This window comes from Stenella coeruleoalba (genome assembly GCF_951394435.1).
Source record: "Stenella coeruleoalba genome assembly, chromosome: X".
Lineage (NCBI taxonomy): Eukaryota > Metazoa > Chordata > Mammalia > Artiodactyla > Delphinidae > Stenella > Stenella coeruleoalba.
In genome coordinates, this window is record NC_137152.1 from 49,127,431 (window position 1) to 49,143,133 (window position 15,703).

Sequence of the window (15,703 nt, forward strand, 5' to 3'; positions counted from 1 at the left end):
GGTAGAATTCGCCTGTGAAGCCATCTTGTCCTGGGCTTTTGTTTGTTAGAAGATTTTTAATCACAATCTCAATTTCAGTGCTTGTGAATGCTCTGTTCATATTATTTTTTCATGTCTGTTTTTCTTTTCTTCTTCTTTTTTTATTGGAGTATAATTGCTTTACAATGGTGTGTTGGTTTCTGCTTTATAACAAAGGGAATCAGTTATACATACACATATGTTCCCATATCTCTTCCCTCTTGCTTCTCCCTCCCTCCCAATTTCCCTATCCCACCCGACTAGGTGGTCACAAACCATCGAGCTGATCTCTGTGTGCTATGCGCCTGCTTCAAACTAGCTATCTATTTTACATTTGGTAGTGTATATATGTCCATGCGACTCTCACATTATCACAGCTTACCCTACATCCTCCACATATCCTCAAGTCCATTCCCTAATAGGTCTGTGTCTTTATTCCCGTCTTACACCTAGGTTCTTCATGAACTTTTTTTTTCTTAAATTCCGTATATATGTGTTAGCATACAGTATTTGTTGTTCTCTTTCTGACTTACTTCACTCTGTATGACAGATTCTAGGTCCTTCCACCTCACTACAAATAACTCAATTTCATTCCTTTTTATTGCTGAGTAATATTCCATTGTATATATGTGCCACATCTTCTTTATTTATTCATCCAGTGATGCACATTTAGGTTGCTTCCATCCCCTGGCTATTGTAAATGGAGCTTCGATGAACATTTTGGTACATAACTATTTATGAATTATGGTTTTCTCAGGGTATATGCCCAGTAATGGGATTGCTGGGTTGTATCGTAGTTCTATTTGTAGTTTCTTAAGGAACCTCCATACTGTTCTCCATAGTGGCTATATAAATTAACATTCCCACAAGCAGTACAAGAGTGTTCCCTTTTCTCCACTCCCTCTCCAGCATTTATTGTTTCTAGATCTTTTCATGATGGCCATTCTGACCAGTGTAAGATGATATCTCATTGTAGTTTCGATTTGCATTTCTCTACTGATTAATGTTGAGCATTCTTTCATGTGTTTGTTGTCAATCTGTATATCTTCTTTGGAGAAATGTCTATTTAGGTCTTCTGTCCATTTTTGAATTGGGTTGTTTGTTTGTTTTTTTCTTATTGAGCTGCGTGAGCTGCTTCTAAATTTTGGAGGTTGATACTTTGTCAGTTGCTTCATTTGCAAATATTTTCTCCCATTGTGAGGGTTGACTTTTGGTCTTGTTTATGGTTTCTTTGCTGTGCAAAAGCTTTGAAGTTTCATTAGGTCCCATTTGTTTATTTTTGTTTTTATTTCCATTTCTCTAGGAGGTGTGTCAAAAAGGATCTTGCTGTGATTTATGTCATAGGGTGTTCTGCCTATGTTTTCCTCTACGAGTTTGATAGTTTCTGGCCTTACATTTAGGTCTTTAATCCATTTTGAGCTTATTTTTGTGTATGGTGTTAGGGAGTGTTCTAATCTCATACTTTTATATGTACCTGTCCAGTTTTCCTGGCACCACTTACTGAAGAGGCTGTCTTTTCTCCACTGTTTAGTCTTGCCTCCTTTATCAAAGATAAGGTGACCATAAGTGCGTGGGTTTATCTCTGGGCTTTCTATCCTGTTCCATTGATCTATATTTCTGTTTTTGTGCCAGTACCATACTTCTTGATTTCTGTAGCTTTGTAGTATAGTCTGAAGTCAGGGAGCCTTATTCCTCCAGCTCCCTTTTTCATTCTCAAGATTGCTTTGGCTATTCACGGTCTTTTGTGTTTCCATACAAATTGTGAAAAATTTTTTTATTGTTCTATGAAAAATGCCAGTGGTAATTTGATATGGATTGCATTGAATCTGTAGATTGCTTTGTGTTGTAGAGTCATTTTCACAATGTTGATTCTCCCAAACCAAGACCATGGTATATCTCACCATCTATTTATTTCATCTTTAACTTCTTTCATCAGTGTCTTATTATTTTCTGTATACAGGTCATTTGTTTCCTTAGGTAGGTTTATTCCTAGATATTTTGTTCTTTTTATTGCAAAGGTAAATGGGATTGTTTTATTAATTTCACTTTCAGATTTTTCATCATTAGTGTATAGGAATGCCAGAGATTTCTGTGCATTAGTTTTGTATCTGGCTACTATACCAAATTCACTGATTAGCTCTAGTTGTTTTCTGGTAGCACCTTGGTATTCTCAATGTATAGTGTCATGTCATCTGCAAACAGTGACAGATTTACTTCTTCTTTTCTGATTTGGATTTCTTTTATTTCTTTCTCTTCTCTGATTGCTGTTGCTAAAACTTCCAAAACTATGTTGAATAATAATGGTGAGAGTTGGCAACTTTGTCTTGTTCCTGATCTTATTGGAAAAGCTTTCAGTTTTTCACCAGTGAAGACGATGTTGGCTGTAAGCTTGTCATACATGGCCATTATCATGTTGAGGAAAGTTCCCTCAATGCCTACTTTCTGCAGGGTTTTTATCATAAATGGATGTTGAATTTTGTCAAAGCTTTCTGTGCATCTATTGAGATGATCATATGGTTTTTCTCCTTCAATTTGTTAATATGGTGTATCTCGTTGATTGATTTGCATATATTGAAGACTCCTTGCATTCCTGGAATAAACCCCACTTGACCATGGTGTATGATCCTTTTAATGTGCTGTTGGATTCTGTTTGCTAGTATTTTGTTGAGGATTTTTGCATCTATGTTCATCAGTGATATTGGCTTGTAGTTTTCTTTCTTTGTGACATCTTTGTCTGGTTTTGGTATCAGGGTGATGGTGACATTGTAGAATGAGTTTGGAAGTGTTCCTCCCTCTGCTATACTTTGGAAGTGTTTGAGAAGGGTAGGTGTTAGCTCTTCTGTAAATATTTCATAGAATTCGCCTGTGCAGCCATGTGGTCCTGGGCTTTTGTTTTTTGGAAAATTTTTATTCACAGTTTCAATTTCAGTGCTTGTGATTGGTTTGTTCATATTTTCTATTTCTTCTGATTCAGTTTTGGCAAGTTGTGCTTTTCTAAGAATTTGTCCATTTCTTCCAGGTTGTCCGTTTTATTGGCATAGAGTTCCTTGTAGTAATCTCTCATCATCTTTTTTATTTCTGCAGTGTCATTGTTACTTCTCCTTTTTCATTTCTAATTCTATTGATTTGAGTCTTCTCCCTTTTTTTTTCTGATGTGCCTGGCTAATGATTTATCAATTTTGTTTATCTTCTCAAAGAACCAGCTTTTAATTTTATTGATCTTTGCTATCATTTTCTTCATTTCTTTTTCATTTATTTCTCATCTGATCTTTATGATTTCTTTCCTTCTGAAAACTTTGGGGTTTTTTTGTTCTTCTTTCTCTACTTGCTTTAGGTGAAAGTTTAGGTTGTTTATTTGAGATGTTTCCTGTTTCTTAAGGTAGGATTGTATTGCTATAAAATTCCCTCTGAGAACTGCTTTTGCTGCATCCCATAGGTTTTGGGTCATCGTGTCTCCATTGTCATTTGTTTCTAGGTATTTTTTGATTTCCTCTTTGATTTCTCCAATGATCACTTCGTTATTAAGTGGTGTGTTGTTTAGCCTCCATGTGTTTGTAGTTTTTACAGATATTTTCCTGTAATTGATATCTAGTCCTAAAGCGTTGTGGTCGGAAAAGATACTTGATACAATTTCAGTTTTCTTAAATTTACTAAGTCTTGATTTCTTACCTAAGATATGATCTATTGTGGAGAATGTTCTATGAGCAGTTGAGAAAAACGTGTACTCTGTTGTTTTTGGATGAAATGTCTTATAAATATCTATTAAGTCCTTGTTGTTTAATGTATCATTTAATGCTTTTGTTTTCTTATTGATTTCATTTTTGATGATGTGTCCATTGGTGAAAGTCGGGTGTTAAAATCCCCTACTATGAATGTGTTACTGTTGATTTCCCCTTTTATGGCTTTTCGTATATGCCTTATGTATTGAGGTGTTGCTATGTTGGGTGCATAAATGTTTACAATTGTTATATCTTCTTCTTGGTTTGATCCCTTGATCATTATGTAGTGTCCTTATTTGTCTCTTGTAATAGTCTTTATTTTAAAGTCTATTTTGTTCTGATATGAGAATTGCTACTCCAGTTTTCTTTTGATTTCCATTTGCATGGAATAATTATTTCCATCCCCTCACTTTCAGTCTGTATGTGCCTCTAGGTTCTGAAGTTGTTCTCTTGTAGACAGAATATATATGGATCTTGTTTTTGTGTCCATTCAGCCAGTCTGTGTCTTTTGTTGGGAGCATTTAATCCATTTACATGTAAGGTAGTTATTGATATGTATGGTCCTATTCCCATTTTCTTAATTGTTTTGGGTTCATTATTGTAGGTCTTTCCCTTCTCTGTGTTTCTTGCCTAAAGAAGTTCCTATAGCATTTGTTGTAAAGATGGTTTTGTGGTCCTGAACTCTCTCAGCTTTTGCTTATCTGTAAAGGTTTTTATTTCTCCATCAAATCTGAATGAGATCCTTGCTGGGCAGAGTAATCTTGATTGTAGATTTTTCTCCTTCTTCACTTTAAATTTGTCCTGCCACTCCCTTCTAGCTTGCAGAATTTCTGCTGAAAGATCAGCTGTTAACCTTCTTGGGATTCCCTTATGTGTTATGTGTTGTTTTTCCCTTGCTGCTTTTAATATATTTTCTTTGTATTTAATTTTTGATAGTTTGATTAATATGTGTCTTGGCATGTTTCTCATTGGATTTATCCTGTATGGGACTCTCTGTGCTTCCTGGACTTGATTAACTATTTCCTTTCCCATATTAGGGAAATTTTCAACTATAATCTCTTCAAATATTTTCTCAGTCCCTTTCTTGTTCTTTTCTTCTTCTGGGACCCATATAATTTGAATGATGTTTTGTTTAATGTTGTCCCAGGGGTCTCTGAAACTGTCCTCAGCTCTTTTCATTCTTTTTTCTTTATTCTGCTCTGCAGTAGTTATTTCCACTATTTTATCTTCCAGGTATCTTATCCTTTCTTCTCCCTCAGTTGTTCTGCTATTGATCCCTTCTTGAGTATTTTTAATTTTATTTATTGTGTTGTTCATCATTGTTTGTTTCCTCTTTAGTTCTCCTACGTCCTTGTTAAATGTTTATTGCATTTTCTTTATTCTATTTGCAAGATTTTGCATCAACTTTACTATCATTATTCTGAATTCTTTTCCAGGTAGACTGCCTATTTCCTCTTCATTTGTTAGGTCTGGTGGGTTTTTATCTTGCTCCTTCATCTGCTGTGTTTTTTTCTCTCTTCTCATTTGGCTTATCTTACTGTGCTTTCGGTCTCCTTTTTGCAGGCTGCATGTTCATAGTTTCTGTTGTTTTTGGTGTCTGTCTCCAGTGGCTAAAATTAGTTCCCTGGGTTGTGTAGACTTACTGGTGGAAGGGACTAGTGCCTGTGTTCTGGTGGGTGAGGCTGGATATTGTCTTTCTGGTGGGCAGGTCCACATCTGGTGGGTTTTTTGTGGTGTCTGTGACCTTTTTATTATTTTAGGCAGCCTCTCTGCTAATGGGTGGTATTGTGTTCCTGTCTTGCTAGTTGTTTGCATAGGGTGACCAGCACTGTAGCTTGCTCATCATTGAGTGAAGCTGGGTCTTGGTGTTGAGCTGGGGATCTCTGGGAGATTTTCACCATTTGATATTACTTGGAGCTGGGGGGTCTCTTGTGGACCAGTGTCCTGAAGTTGGCTCTCCCACCTCAGAGGCACAGCACTGACTCCTGTCTGGAACACCAAGAGCCGTTCATCCACACGGCGCAAAATAAAAGGGAGAAAATGTAGACAGAAAGAAAGAAAGAAGGAGGATAATATAAAATAAAATAAAGATAAAATAAAATTATTAAACTAAAAAATAATTATTAAGAAAAAATATTTAAGTAAAAAATTACAGATGGACACAACCCTAGGACAAATTGTGAAAGCAAGTCTATACAGACAAAATCTGACACAGAAGCATACACATGCACACTCACAAAAAGGGGGAAAGTGGAAAAATAATATATCTTGCTCTCAAAATCCACCTCCTCAATTTGGGATGATTCCTTGTCTGTTCAAGTATTCTACAGATGCAGTGTGCATCAAGTTGATTGTGGAGATTTAATCCGCTTCTCCTGAGGCTGCTGGGAGAAATTTCCCTTTCTCTTCTTTGTTCGCACAGCTCCCAGGGTTCAGCTTTGGATTTGACCCCGCCTCTGCATGTAAGACGCCTGAGGGCATTTGTTCTTCGCTCAGACCGGCTGGGGTTAAAGGAGCAGCTGATTCAGGGGCTCTGGCTCACTCAGGCTGGGGGGAGGGAGGGGCACGGAGTGTGTGGTGAGCCCGCGACAGCGGCACAGGCCTGCGTGCCTTTGCAGCAGCCTGAGGCACTCCATGCATTCTCCCGGGGAAGTTGTCCCTGGACCATGGGACCCTGACAGTGGCGGGCTGCACAGGCTCCCAGGAGGACAGGTGTGGAGAGTGACGTGAGCTCACACACAGGTTTCTTGTTGGCGGCAGCAGCAGCCCTAGCGTCTCATGCCCGTCTCTGAGGTCCATGCTGTTAGCCATGGCTTGCGCCTGTCTCTGGAGTTCTGTTAAGCAGCGCTCTAAATCCCCTCTACTCGTGCACCAGGAAACAAAGAAGGAAGAAAAATTCTCCTGCCTCTTCAGCAGGTGCAGACTTTTTCCTGGATGCTCTCCCAGCTATCTGTGGTCCACTAATCCCTTCAGGCTCTGTTCACCTCGTCAGGCCTCTCCCTGTGATCCGACCGAAGCCCAAGCCTCAGCTCCCAGCCCCCGCCTGCCCCGGTGGGTGAGCAGACAAGCCTCTTGGGCTGGTCAGCACCGATCCTCTCTGCGGGAATCTCTCCGCTTTGCCCTCTGCACCCCTGTTGCTGTGCTCTCCTCCGTGGCTCCGAAGCTTCCCCCTGTGCCACCCACATTCTCCACCCATGAAGGGGCTTCCTAGTGTGTGGAAACCTTTCCTCCTTCACAGCTCCCTCCCACTGGTGCAGGTCCCGTCCTTATTCTTTTTTCTCTGTTTTTTTCTTTTTTCTTTTGCCCTACCCAGGTACGTTGCAAATTTCTTGCCTTTTGGGAGGTCTGAGGTCTTTTGCCAGCATTCAGTGGGTGTTCTATAGGAGCAGTTCCACGTCTAGATGTATTTCTGATGTATCTGTGGGGAGGAAGGTGATCCCCGTGTCTTACTCTTCTGCCATCTTCAGAAAGTCAGAGAAATATCTATTTAGTTCCTGTGCCCACTTTTTAAATTGAATGGCATGCTTGTTTTTTTTTGCTTGTTTATTGTGCTATTGAGTTTTATGAGTTCATTATATATTTTAGATATTAACCCCTTATCTGATATATGATTTGCAAAATTTTTTCCCATTCTGTAGGTTACCGTTTCATTTTGTTTATTGTTCCTTTTGCTGTACAGAAGTTTTAAGTTTGATGTAGTCCCTTGTTGGTGTTTTGTTTTGTCATTTGTGCTTTGGTATTATGCCAAGGCCAATGTCAAAGACCTTCCCTACATTTTCTTCTAGGAGTTTTATGGTTTCAGGTCTTAGTTTAAGTATTTGATCCATTTCAAGTTAATTCTTGTGTGTGGTGAAAATAGTGGTCCAATTTCATTGTTCTGCATGTATTTATCTAGTTTTCTCAACACCATTTGTTGAACAAACTATCCCTTCCCCAGTGGATAACTTTGCTCCCTTGTCAAATATTAGTTAATCGTATATGCAAGTGTTCAATTCTGGGCTCTTAATTTTGTTTCATTTGTCTATGTGTCTCTTTATGCCAGTACCTTAGCATTTTAATAATTATAGATTTTGTAGTGTAGTTTGAAAACAGGGGGAGTGATACCTCTGCCTTTGTTCACTTTTTTCTGAGGACTGTTTTGTCTATTCATGTTTTTTTGTGGCTTTATGTAAGTTTTAGGATTTTTTTCTATTTCTATGAAAACTTTCAAAATGAATGGACATTTTAATAATATTAACTCCAGATTCATGAACATGGGATGTCTTTCCATTTGTTTGTATTTTCTTCAATTCCTTCCAATGAAGTCTTACAGTTTTTATGGTACAGATATTTCACTTCCTTGTTTAAACTTACTCCTAGAATTTTCTTTCTGTTACTGTGAATGAAATAATTTTCTCTATTTTTTCAGATATTTTATTTTTAGTGTGTATAAATTCAACTAACTTCTATATGTTGATTTTACATCTTGCAACTTTACTGAATTCCTTAATTAGTTCCAACAGATTTTTGGTTGAGTCTGTGGGATTTTGTATACATAAAATCATATCATTTTCAAGTATTGACAATTTTACTTCTTTCTTGCTGATTTGGATGCATTTCTTTGCCTTGCCTGATTTGGGAGGACTTTCAGTAATATATTGAATAAGTGGTGAGAATGGGCAACCTTGTCTTTTTTCTAATTTTATAGGGAAAGCTTTCAATTTGTCCCCTTTGAGTACACTGTTAGCTGTGGGTTTTTAGTATACGGCCTTTATCATGTTGTGGTATGTCCCTTCTATAACCAATAATTTGAGCGTTTTTATCACAGAAGGATGTTATATGTTATCAAATGATTTTTCTGCACCTATTGAGTAGATCACATGATTTTTATCTTTCATTCTGTTAGTTTGTTATTGTATTAAATTTATTGATTTGTCTTTATTGAACCATTCTAGCATCCCAGAGATAAATCTTTCTTGGTAATGTTGTATAATCCTTTTAGTGTGTTATTGAATTTGATTTGTTAATTTTTTTAACAACTTTATTGGAGTATAATTGCTTTACAATTGTGTGTTTCTTCTTTAAAACAAATTGAATTGGCTATACACATACATATATCCCCGTATCTTCTCCGTCTTGCATCTCGCTCCCACCCTCCCTATCCCACCCCTCTAGGTGGTCATAAAGCACTGAGCTGATCTCCCTGTAATCATCAGGAATAAGGGTATATAATGCTATTTTCTTGTAGTTTCCTTATCTGGCTTTGGTATCAGGGTAATGCTGGGCTTGTAAAATAATTATGGAAGTATTCCTTCCCCTTCAATATTTTGGAACATTTTGAGAAATATTGATGTTAATTCTTCTTTAAATATTAGATAGAATTTCCCAGTAAGACCTTCTGATCCTGGGGTTTTCTGTGTTTGAGGGTTTTGATTCTTCATTCCATAATTTTACTCATAATTGTCTCTTCGGATTTTTTTTGTATCTTCCTGATTCTGTTTTAGTAGGTTTTAACTATTTCTAGGAATTTAACTATTTCTTCTAGGAATTTAACTATTTCTTCTAGGTTTCTAGGAATTTAACTATTTCTTCTAGGTTATCTAATTTGTTGTCATATAATTGTTCATAGTAGTCTTTTATGATTCTATGCATTTCTGTGGTATCATTTGAAATGTCTTCTCTTTCATTTCTAATTATATCATTTGAGTCCTCTCTTTTTCATAGTCTCACTAAAGATTTGTCCATTCTATCATTTCAAAAAATCAGCTCTTAGTTTTGTTGATTCTTTTCATAGATTTTCTGTTTGCTATATCATTTATTTTCACTCTGAGCTTTATTATGTGCTTCCTTATGCTAACTTTGAGCTTAATTTGTTCTTTTCCTAGTTTACTAAGTTGTAAAGCTCAGTTGCTTTTTGAGATAATTCTAATTTCTTAATATACACACTTATCACATAAACATTTCTCTCAGAAGTACCTGTCCAGCATCCCATAGGATTTGATATATTTTATTTCCATTTTCACTTTTTTGAGATACATTTATTTTTTCATATTTTAAGTTATTTATTTATTTTTATTTTATTGGAGTATAGTTGATTTACGATGTTGTGTTACTTTCAGGTGCACATCAAAGTGACTCAGTTATACAGGTACATATATTTATTCTTTTTTAGATTCTTTTCTCATGTATGTTATCACAGAATATTGAATAGAGTTCCTTGTGCTATACAGTAGGTCCTTGTTGGTAATCTATCTTATATATAGTAGTTTCTGTGTGTTTATCCTAAGTTTATTATTTATTCCTCCCCCCATGTTTCCCATTTGGTAACCATAAGTTTGTTTTCAATATCTGTAAGTCTATTTCCATTTGTAAATATGTTCGTTTGTTTCTTTTCTTTTTTTAAAAAAAATTAGATTCCACTTATGAGTGATATCATGATACTTGTCTTTGTCTGACTTACTTCACTTAGTATGATAATCTCTAGGTTCATCCATGTTGCTGTAAATGGCGTTATTTCATTCTTTTTTATGACTGATTAGTATTCCATTGTATATATGGAATACTATATATAGTATAGCAACGTTTTTATCTATTCCTCTGTCAATGGACATTTAGGTTTCTTCCATGTCTTCATTATTGTAAATTTTGCTGCAATGAACATTGTGGTGCATGTATCTATTTGAATTATGGTTTTCTCCGGATACATGCCAAAGAGTGGGATTGCTGGGATATATGGTAGTTCTATTTTAGTTTTTTTTTAATTAGTTTATTTATTTATTTATTTATTTATTTATTTATTTATTTATTTATTTATGTCTGCATTGGGTCTTCATTGCTGCATGCAGGCTTTCTGTATTTGCAGTGAGTGGGGGTTACTCTTCATTGTGGTTCATGAGCTTCTCATTGTGGTGGCTTCTCTTGTTGTGGAGCACTGGCTCTAGGCATGTGGGCTTCAGTAGCTGTGGCACGCAGGCTCAGTAGTTGTGTCTCACAGGCTCTAGAGTGCAGGCTCAGTAGTTGTGGCACACGGGCTTAGTTGCTCCACAGCATGTGGGATCTTCCCAGACCGGGGCTGGAACCCATGTCCCCTGCATTGGCAGGTGGATTCTTAACTTCTGTGCCACCAGGGAAGTCCTCTATTTTAGTTTTTTAATGAAACACCATACTGTTCTCCATCTTGATTGTACCAATTTACATTCCCTCCAACAGTGTAAGAAGGTTTCCTTTTCTGCACACCCTCCCAAGCATTTACTGTTATAGACATTTTGCTGATGGCCATTCTGACTGTTGTACTTTGATTTTACTTTACTTGCATTGTACTTTTGATTTGCATTGCTCTGATAATTAGTGATGTCAAGCATCTTTTCATGTGCTTTTTGACCATCTGTATGTCTTTTTTAGAGAAACGTCTATTTAGATATTCTGCCCATGTTTTAATTAGGTGGCTTTTTTTTTTTTGAACTGCATGTGCTATTTTTATCTTTTGGAGATTAATCCTTTGGTGGCCACTTTGTTTGCAAATATTTTCTCCCATTCTGTGGGTTGTCTTTTGTTTTGTTTATGGCTTCCTTTGCTGTGCAGAAGCTTTTGAGTTTAATTAGGTCCCATTTGTTTATTTTGTTTTTATTTTCATTAATCTAGGAGGTGGATCAAAAAAGATATTGCTGAAATTTATGTCAGAGAGTATTCTGCTTATGTTTTCCTCTAAGAGCTTTATAACGTCTGACCTTGCATTTAGGTCTTTGACCCATTTCATGTTTATTTTTGTCTATGGTGTTAGACAGTGTCTAATTTCGGGGGTTTTTGTTTGTTTGTTTGTTTTTTTGCTGCATTGAGTCTTCATTGCTGTGCATGGGCTTTCTCTAGTTGTGGCAAGTGGGGCCTACTCTTTGTTGTGGTGCACAGGCTTCTCCTTATGGTGGCTTCTCTTGTTGCGGGGCACAGGGTCTAAGCATGTGGGCTTCAGTAGTTGTAGCATGCGGGCTCAGTAGTTGTGGCTCTCAAATGTGGTGACAGTGGACGTCCTTGCCTTATTCCTCATCCTAGATGGAATGCTTTCAAATTTTCACCATTGAGAATGATGTTAGCTGTGTTTTTTTTATATATGGCCTATATTATGATGAGGTAAGTTCCCTCTATGCCCACTTTCTGGAGAGATTTTACTTTAAAAGGGTGTTGAATTTTGTCAAAACCCTTTTTTGTATCTATTGAGATGATCATATGGTTTTTATTTTTCTGTTTGATAATATAGTGTGTCACACTGATTGAGTTGTGGATATTAAAGAATTCTTGCTTTCCTGGGATAAACCCCACTTGATCATGGTGTATGGTCCTTTTAATGTGCTATTGGATTCTGTTTGCTAGTATTTTGCTGAGGATTTTCACATCTATGTTCATCAGTGATATTGGCCTATAGTTTTCTTTTTTGTGGTATCTTTTTCTGGTTTTGGTATCAGGGAGATTGTGGCCTCATAAAATGAGCTTGGGAGTGTTTCTTCCTCTGCAATTATTTGGAAGACTTTCAGAAAGATAGGTGTTAACTCTTCTCTAAATGTTTGAAAGACTTTGCCTGTGAAGCCATCTGGCCCTGGGATTTTGTTTGTTAGAAGTTTTTAAATCACGGTTTCAATTTCAGTACCTGTGATTGGTCTGTTCATATTTTCCATTTCTTCCTGACTCAGTCTTGGTAGGTTGCATCTTTGTAATAATTTGTCCATTTCTTCTAGGTTGTCTGTTTTATTGGCATATATTTTTTTGTAGTAGTTTCTTATCTTTTGGATTACTGTTGTGCCAGTTTTAATTTCTTCTTTTTCATTTCTACTTATTTTTTTGGATGGAGATTTTATTTGATGACTTTAAGATCCTTTCATTCTTGAGAATTGAGGGATATTGTTTTCCCATTCCAAAATTAGTCACAACTGATGTTTGACATGTTATGGAATTTTCATGTGATATGTATTCTCCTCTTCATTGGTTGTCTCATCTCTTTCTTTTTTGAATCCAAACTTCTAGAACTAGTGTTCTCAACTATGTCCTCTAAGTTCCAGATTCCTAGCTTCACCTCAACTAAGAGAAATCAAGCTTTTGTGTTTATCATGTCACTGAAATGGCACTGGTTTTTCCTTCTCTTGTGTTTCCTGCCTAGAGAAGGTCCTTTAGCATTTGTTGCAGAGCTGGTTTGGTCGTGCTAAATTCTTTTACCTTTCTCTTGTGTGTAAATGCTTTAGTTTCTCTGTCGAATCTGAATAGATCTTTGCTGGGTAGAGTAATGTTGGTTGTAGGTTTTTCCCTTTCATCACTTTAAATATGTCCTGCCACTCCCTTCTAGCTTGCAGAGTTTCTGCTGAAAGATCAGCTGTTAACCTTATGGGGATTCCCTTGCATATTATTTGTTGTTTTACCCTTGCTGCTTTTAATATTTTTGTTTGTATTTAATTTTTAATAGTTTGATTAATATGTGTCTTGGCATGTTTCTCCTTCGACTTATCCTGTATGTGACTCTCTGTGCTTCCTAGACTTGATTGACTATTTCCTTTCCCATATTAGGGAAGTTTTCAACTATAATCTCCTCAAATATTTTCTCAGTCCCTTTCTTTTTGTCTTCTTCTTCTGGGACCCCTATAATTTGAATGTTGGTACATTTAATGTTGTCCCAGAGGTCTGAGACTATCCTCAATTATTTTCATTATTTTTTCTTTATTCTTCTCTGTGGTAGTGATTTCCACTATTTTATCTTACAGGTCACTTATCCGTTCTTCTGCCTCCGTTATTCTGCTATTGATTCCTTCTAGAGAATTTTGAATTTCATTTATTTTGTTGTTCATCATTGTTTGTTCTTCATTTAGTTATTCTAGGTCCTTGTTAAATGTTTCTTTTATTTTTTCCATTCTATTTCCAAGATTTTGGATCATCTTTACTATCATTACTCTGAATTCTTTTTCAGGTAAACTGCCTATTCCCTCCTCATTTGTTTGGTCTGGTGGGTTTTTACTTTGCTCTTTCATTTGCTGTGTGTTTCTCTGTCTTTTCATTTTGTTTAACTTACTGTATTTGGGGTCTCCTTTTCACAGGCTTCAGGATCATAGTTCCCATTGTTTTTGGTGTCTTCCCCCAGTGGGTACATTTGGTTCAGTGGGTTGTGTAGGCTTCCTGGTGGAGAGAACTGGTGCCTGTGTTCTGGGGGATGAGCCCAGATCATGTTTTTCTGATGCGTAGAACCACATTCAGCGATGTTTTTTTGGGTGTTTTTGATCTTATTATGATTTGAGGCAGCCTCTGTACTAATGGGTGGGGTTGTGTTCCTGTCTTGTTGTTTGGCATGTGGTGTCCAGCACTGTAGTTTGCTGATCGTTGAGTGGATCTTAGCACTGGGTCTTAGCACTGAGATGGAGATCTCTGGGAGCGCTTTCGCTATTTGATGTTATGTGGAGCTGGGAGGTCTCTGGTGGACCAGTGTCCTGAACTCAGCTCTCCCACCTCATAGGCTCAGACATGACACCTGGCCAGAGCACGAAGACCCTGTCAGCCACATGACTTAGAAGAAAAGGGAGAAAGAAAGGAAGAAAGAAGGAAAGAAAGAGAAAGAAAGGAAGAAAGAAGTAAAATAAAACAAAGTTATTCAAATAAAAAATATTATTAACAATAAAAAAATTAAAAAATAATTTAAAAAAGAAAGAAAGAAAGGAGAGCAACCAAACCAATAAACAAAGCCACCAATGATAACAAACACTAAAAACTATATAAAGAAAAAAAAAAGACAGACAGAATCCTAGGACAAATGGTAAAAGCAAAGCTATACAGACAAAATCACAAAAAGAAGCATACACATACACACTCATAGAAAGAGAAAAAGGGAAAAAATATATATATAAAGGAAGAGAGCAACCAAATCAATAAAATCTACCAATGATAATAAGCTCTAAATACTATACTAAGATAAACATAAAACCAGAAACAAATTAGATGCAGAAAGCAAATGCCAAGTCTACAGTTGCTCTCAAAGTCCACTGCCTCAATTTTGGGATGATTTGTTGTCTCTTCAGGTATTCGACAGATGCAGGGTACATAAAGTTAATTGTGGAGATTTAATCCACTGCTCCTGAGGCTCCTGGGAGATATTTCCCTTTCCCTTCTTTGTTCGCACAGCTCCTGGAGTTCAGCTTTGGATTTATCTCCGCCTGTGCATGTAGGTTTCCTGAGGGCCTCTGTTCCCCACCCAGACACGAGGAGGTTAAAGTACAACCTGTTTAGGGGGCTCTGGCTCACTCAGGCTTGGGGGAGGGAGGGTTATGGAATGCAGGGTAAGCCTACAGCAGCAGAGGCCAGCATGACATTGCAGCAGCCTGAGGTGCGCCATGTGTTCTCCTGGGGAAGTTGTCCCTGGATCACGGCACCCTGGCACTGGTGTGCTGTGCAGCCTCCCAGGAAGGGAGGTGTGGATAGTTACCTGTGCTTTCACACAGGCTTCTTGGTGGCTGAAAAAGCAGCCTTAGCGTTTCATGCCCGTCTCTGGTGTCCACACCGATAGCCGTGGCTCGCGCCTGTCTCTGGCACTTGTTTGAGTGGTGTTCTGAATCACCTCTCCTTGCACACCCTGAAACAATGGTCTCTCGCCTCTTAGGCAGTTCCATGCTTTTTCCCAGGCTCCCTCCTGCCTAGCTGTGGTGCACTATCACTCTTCAGGCTGTGTTCACACAGCCAACCCCAGTCCTCTCCCTGGGATCTGACCTCTGAAATCTGAGCCTCTTCTCCCAGCTCACGCATGCCCCAACAGGTGAACAGTCAAGCCTCTCAGGCTGGTGAGTGCTGGTCAGCACCTATCCTCTATGTGACAATCTCTCCTCTTTGTCCTCTGCACCCCTATTGCTGTGCTCTCTTCTGTGGCTCTGGAGCCTCCACCCCCCACCACCACCCCATGTCCACCAGTGAAGGGGCCTCCTAGTGTGTGGAAACATTTCCTCCTTCACAGCTCCCTCCCAGAGGTGCAG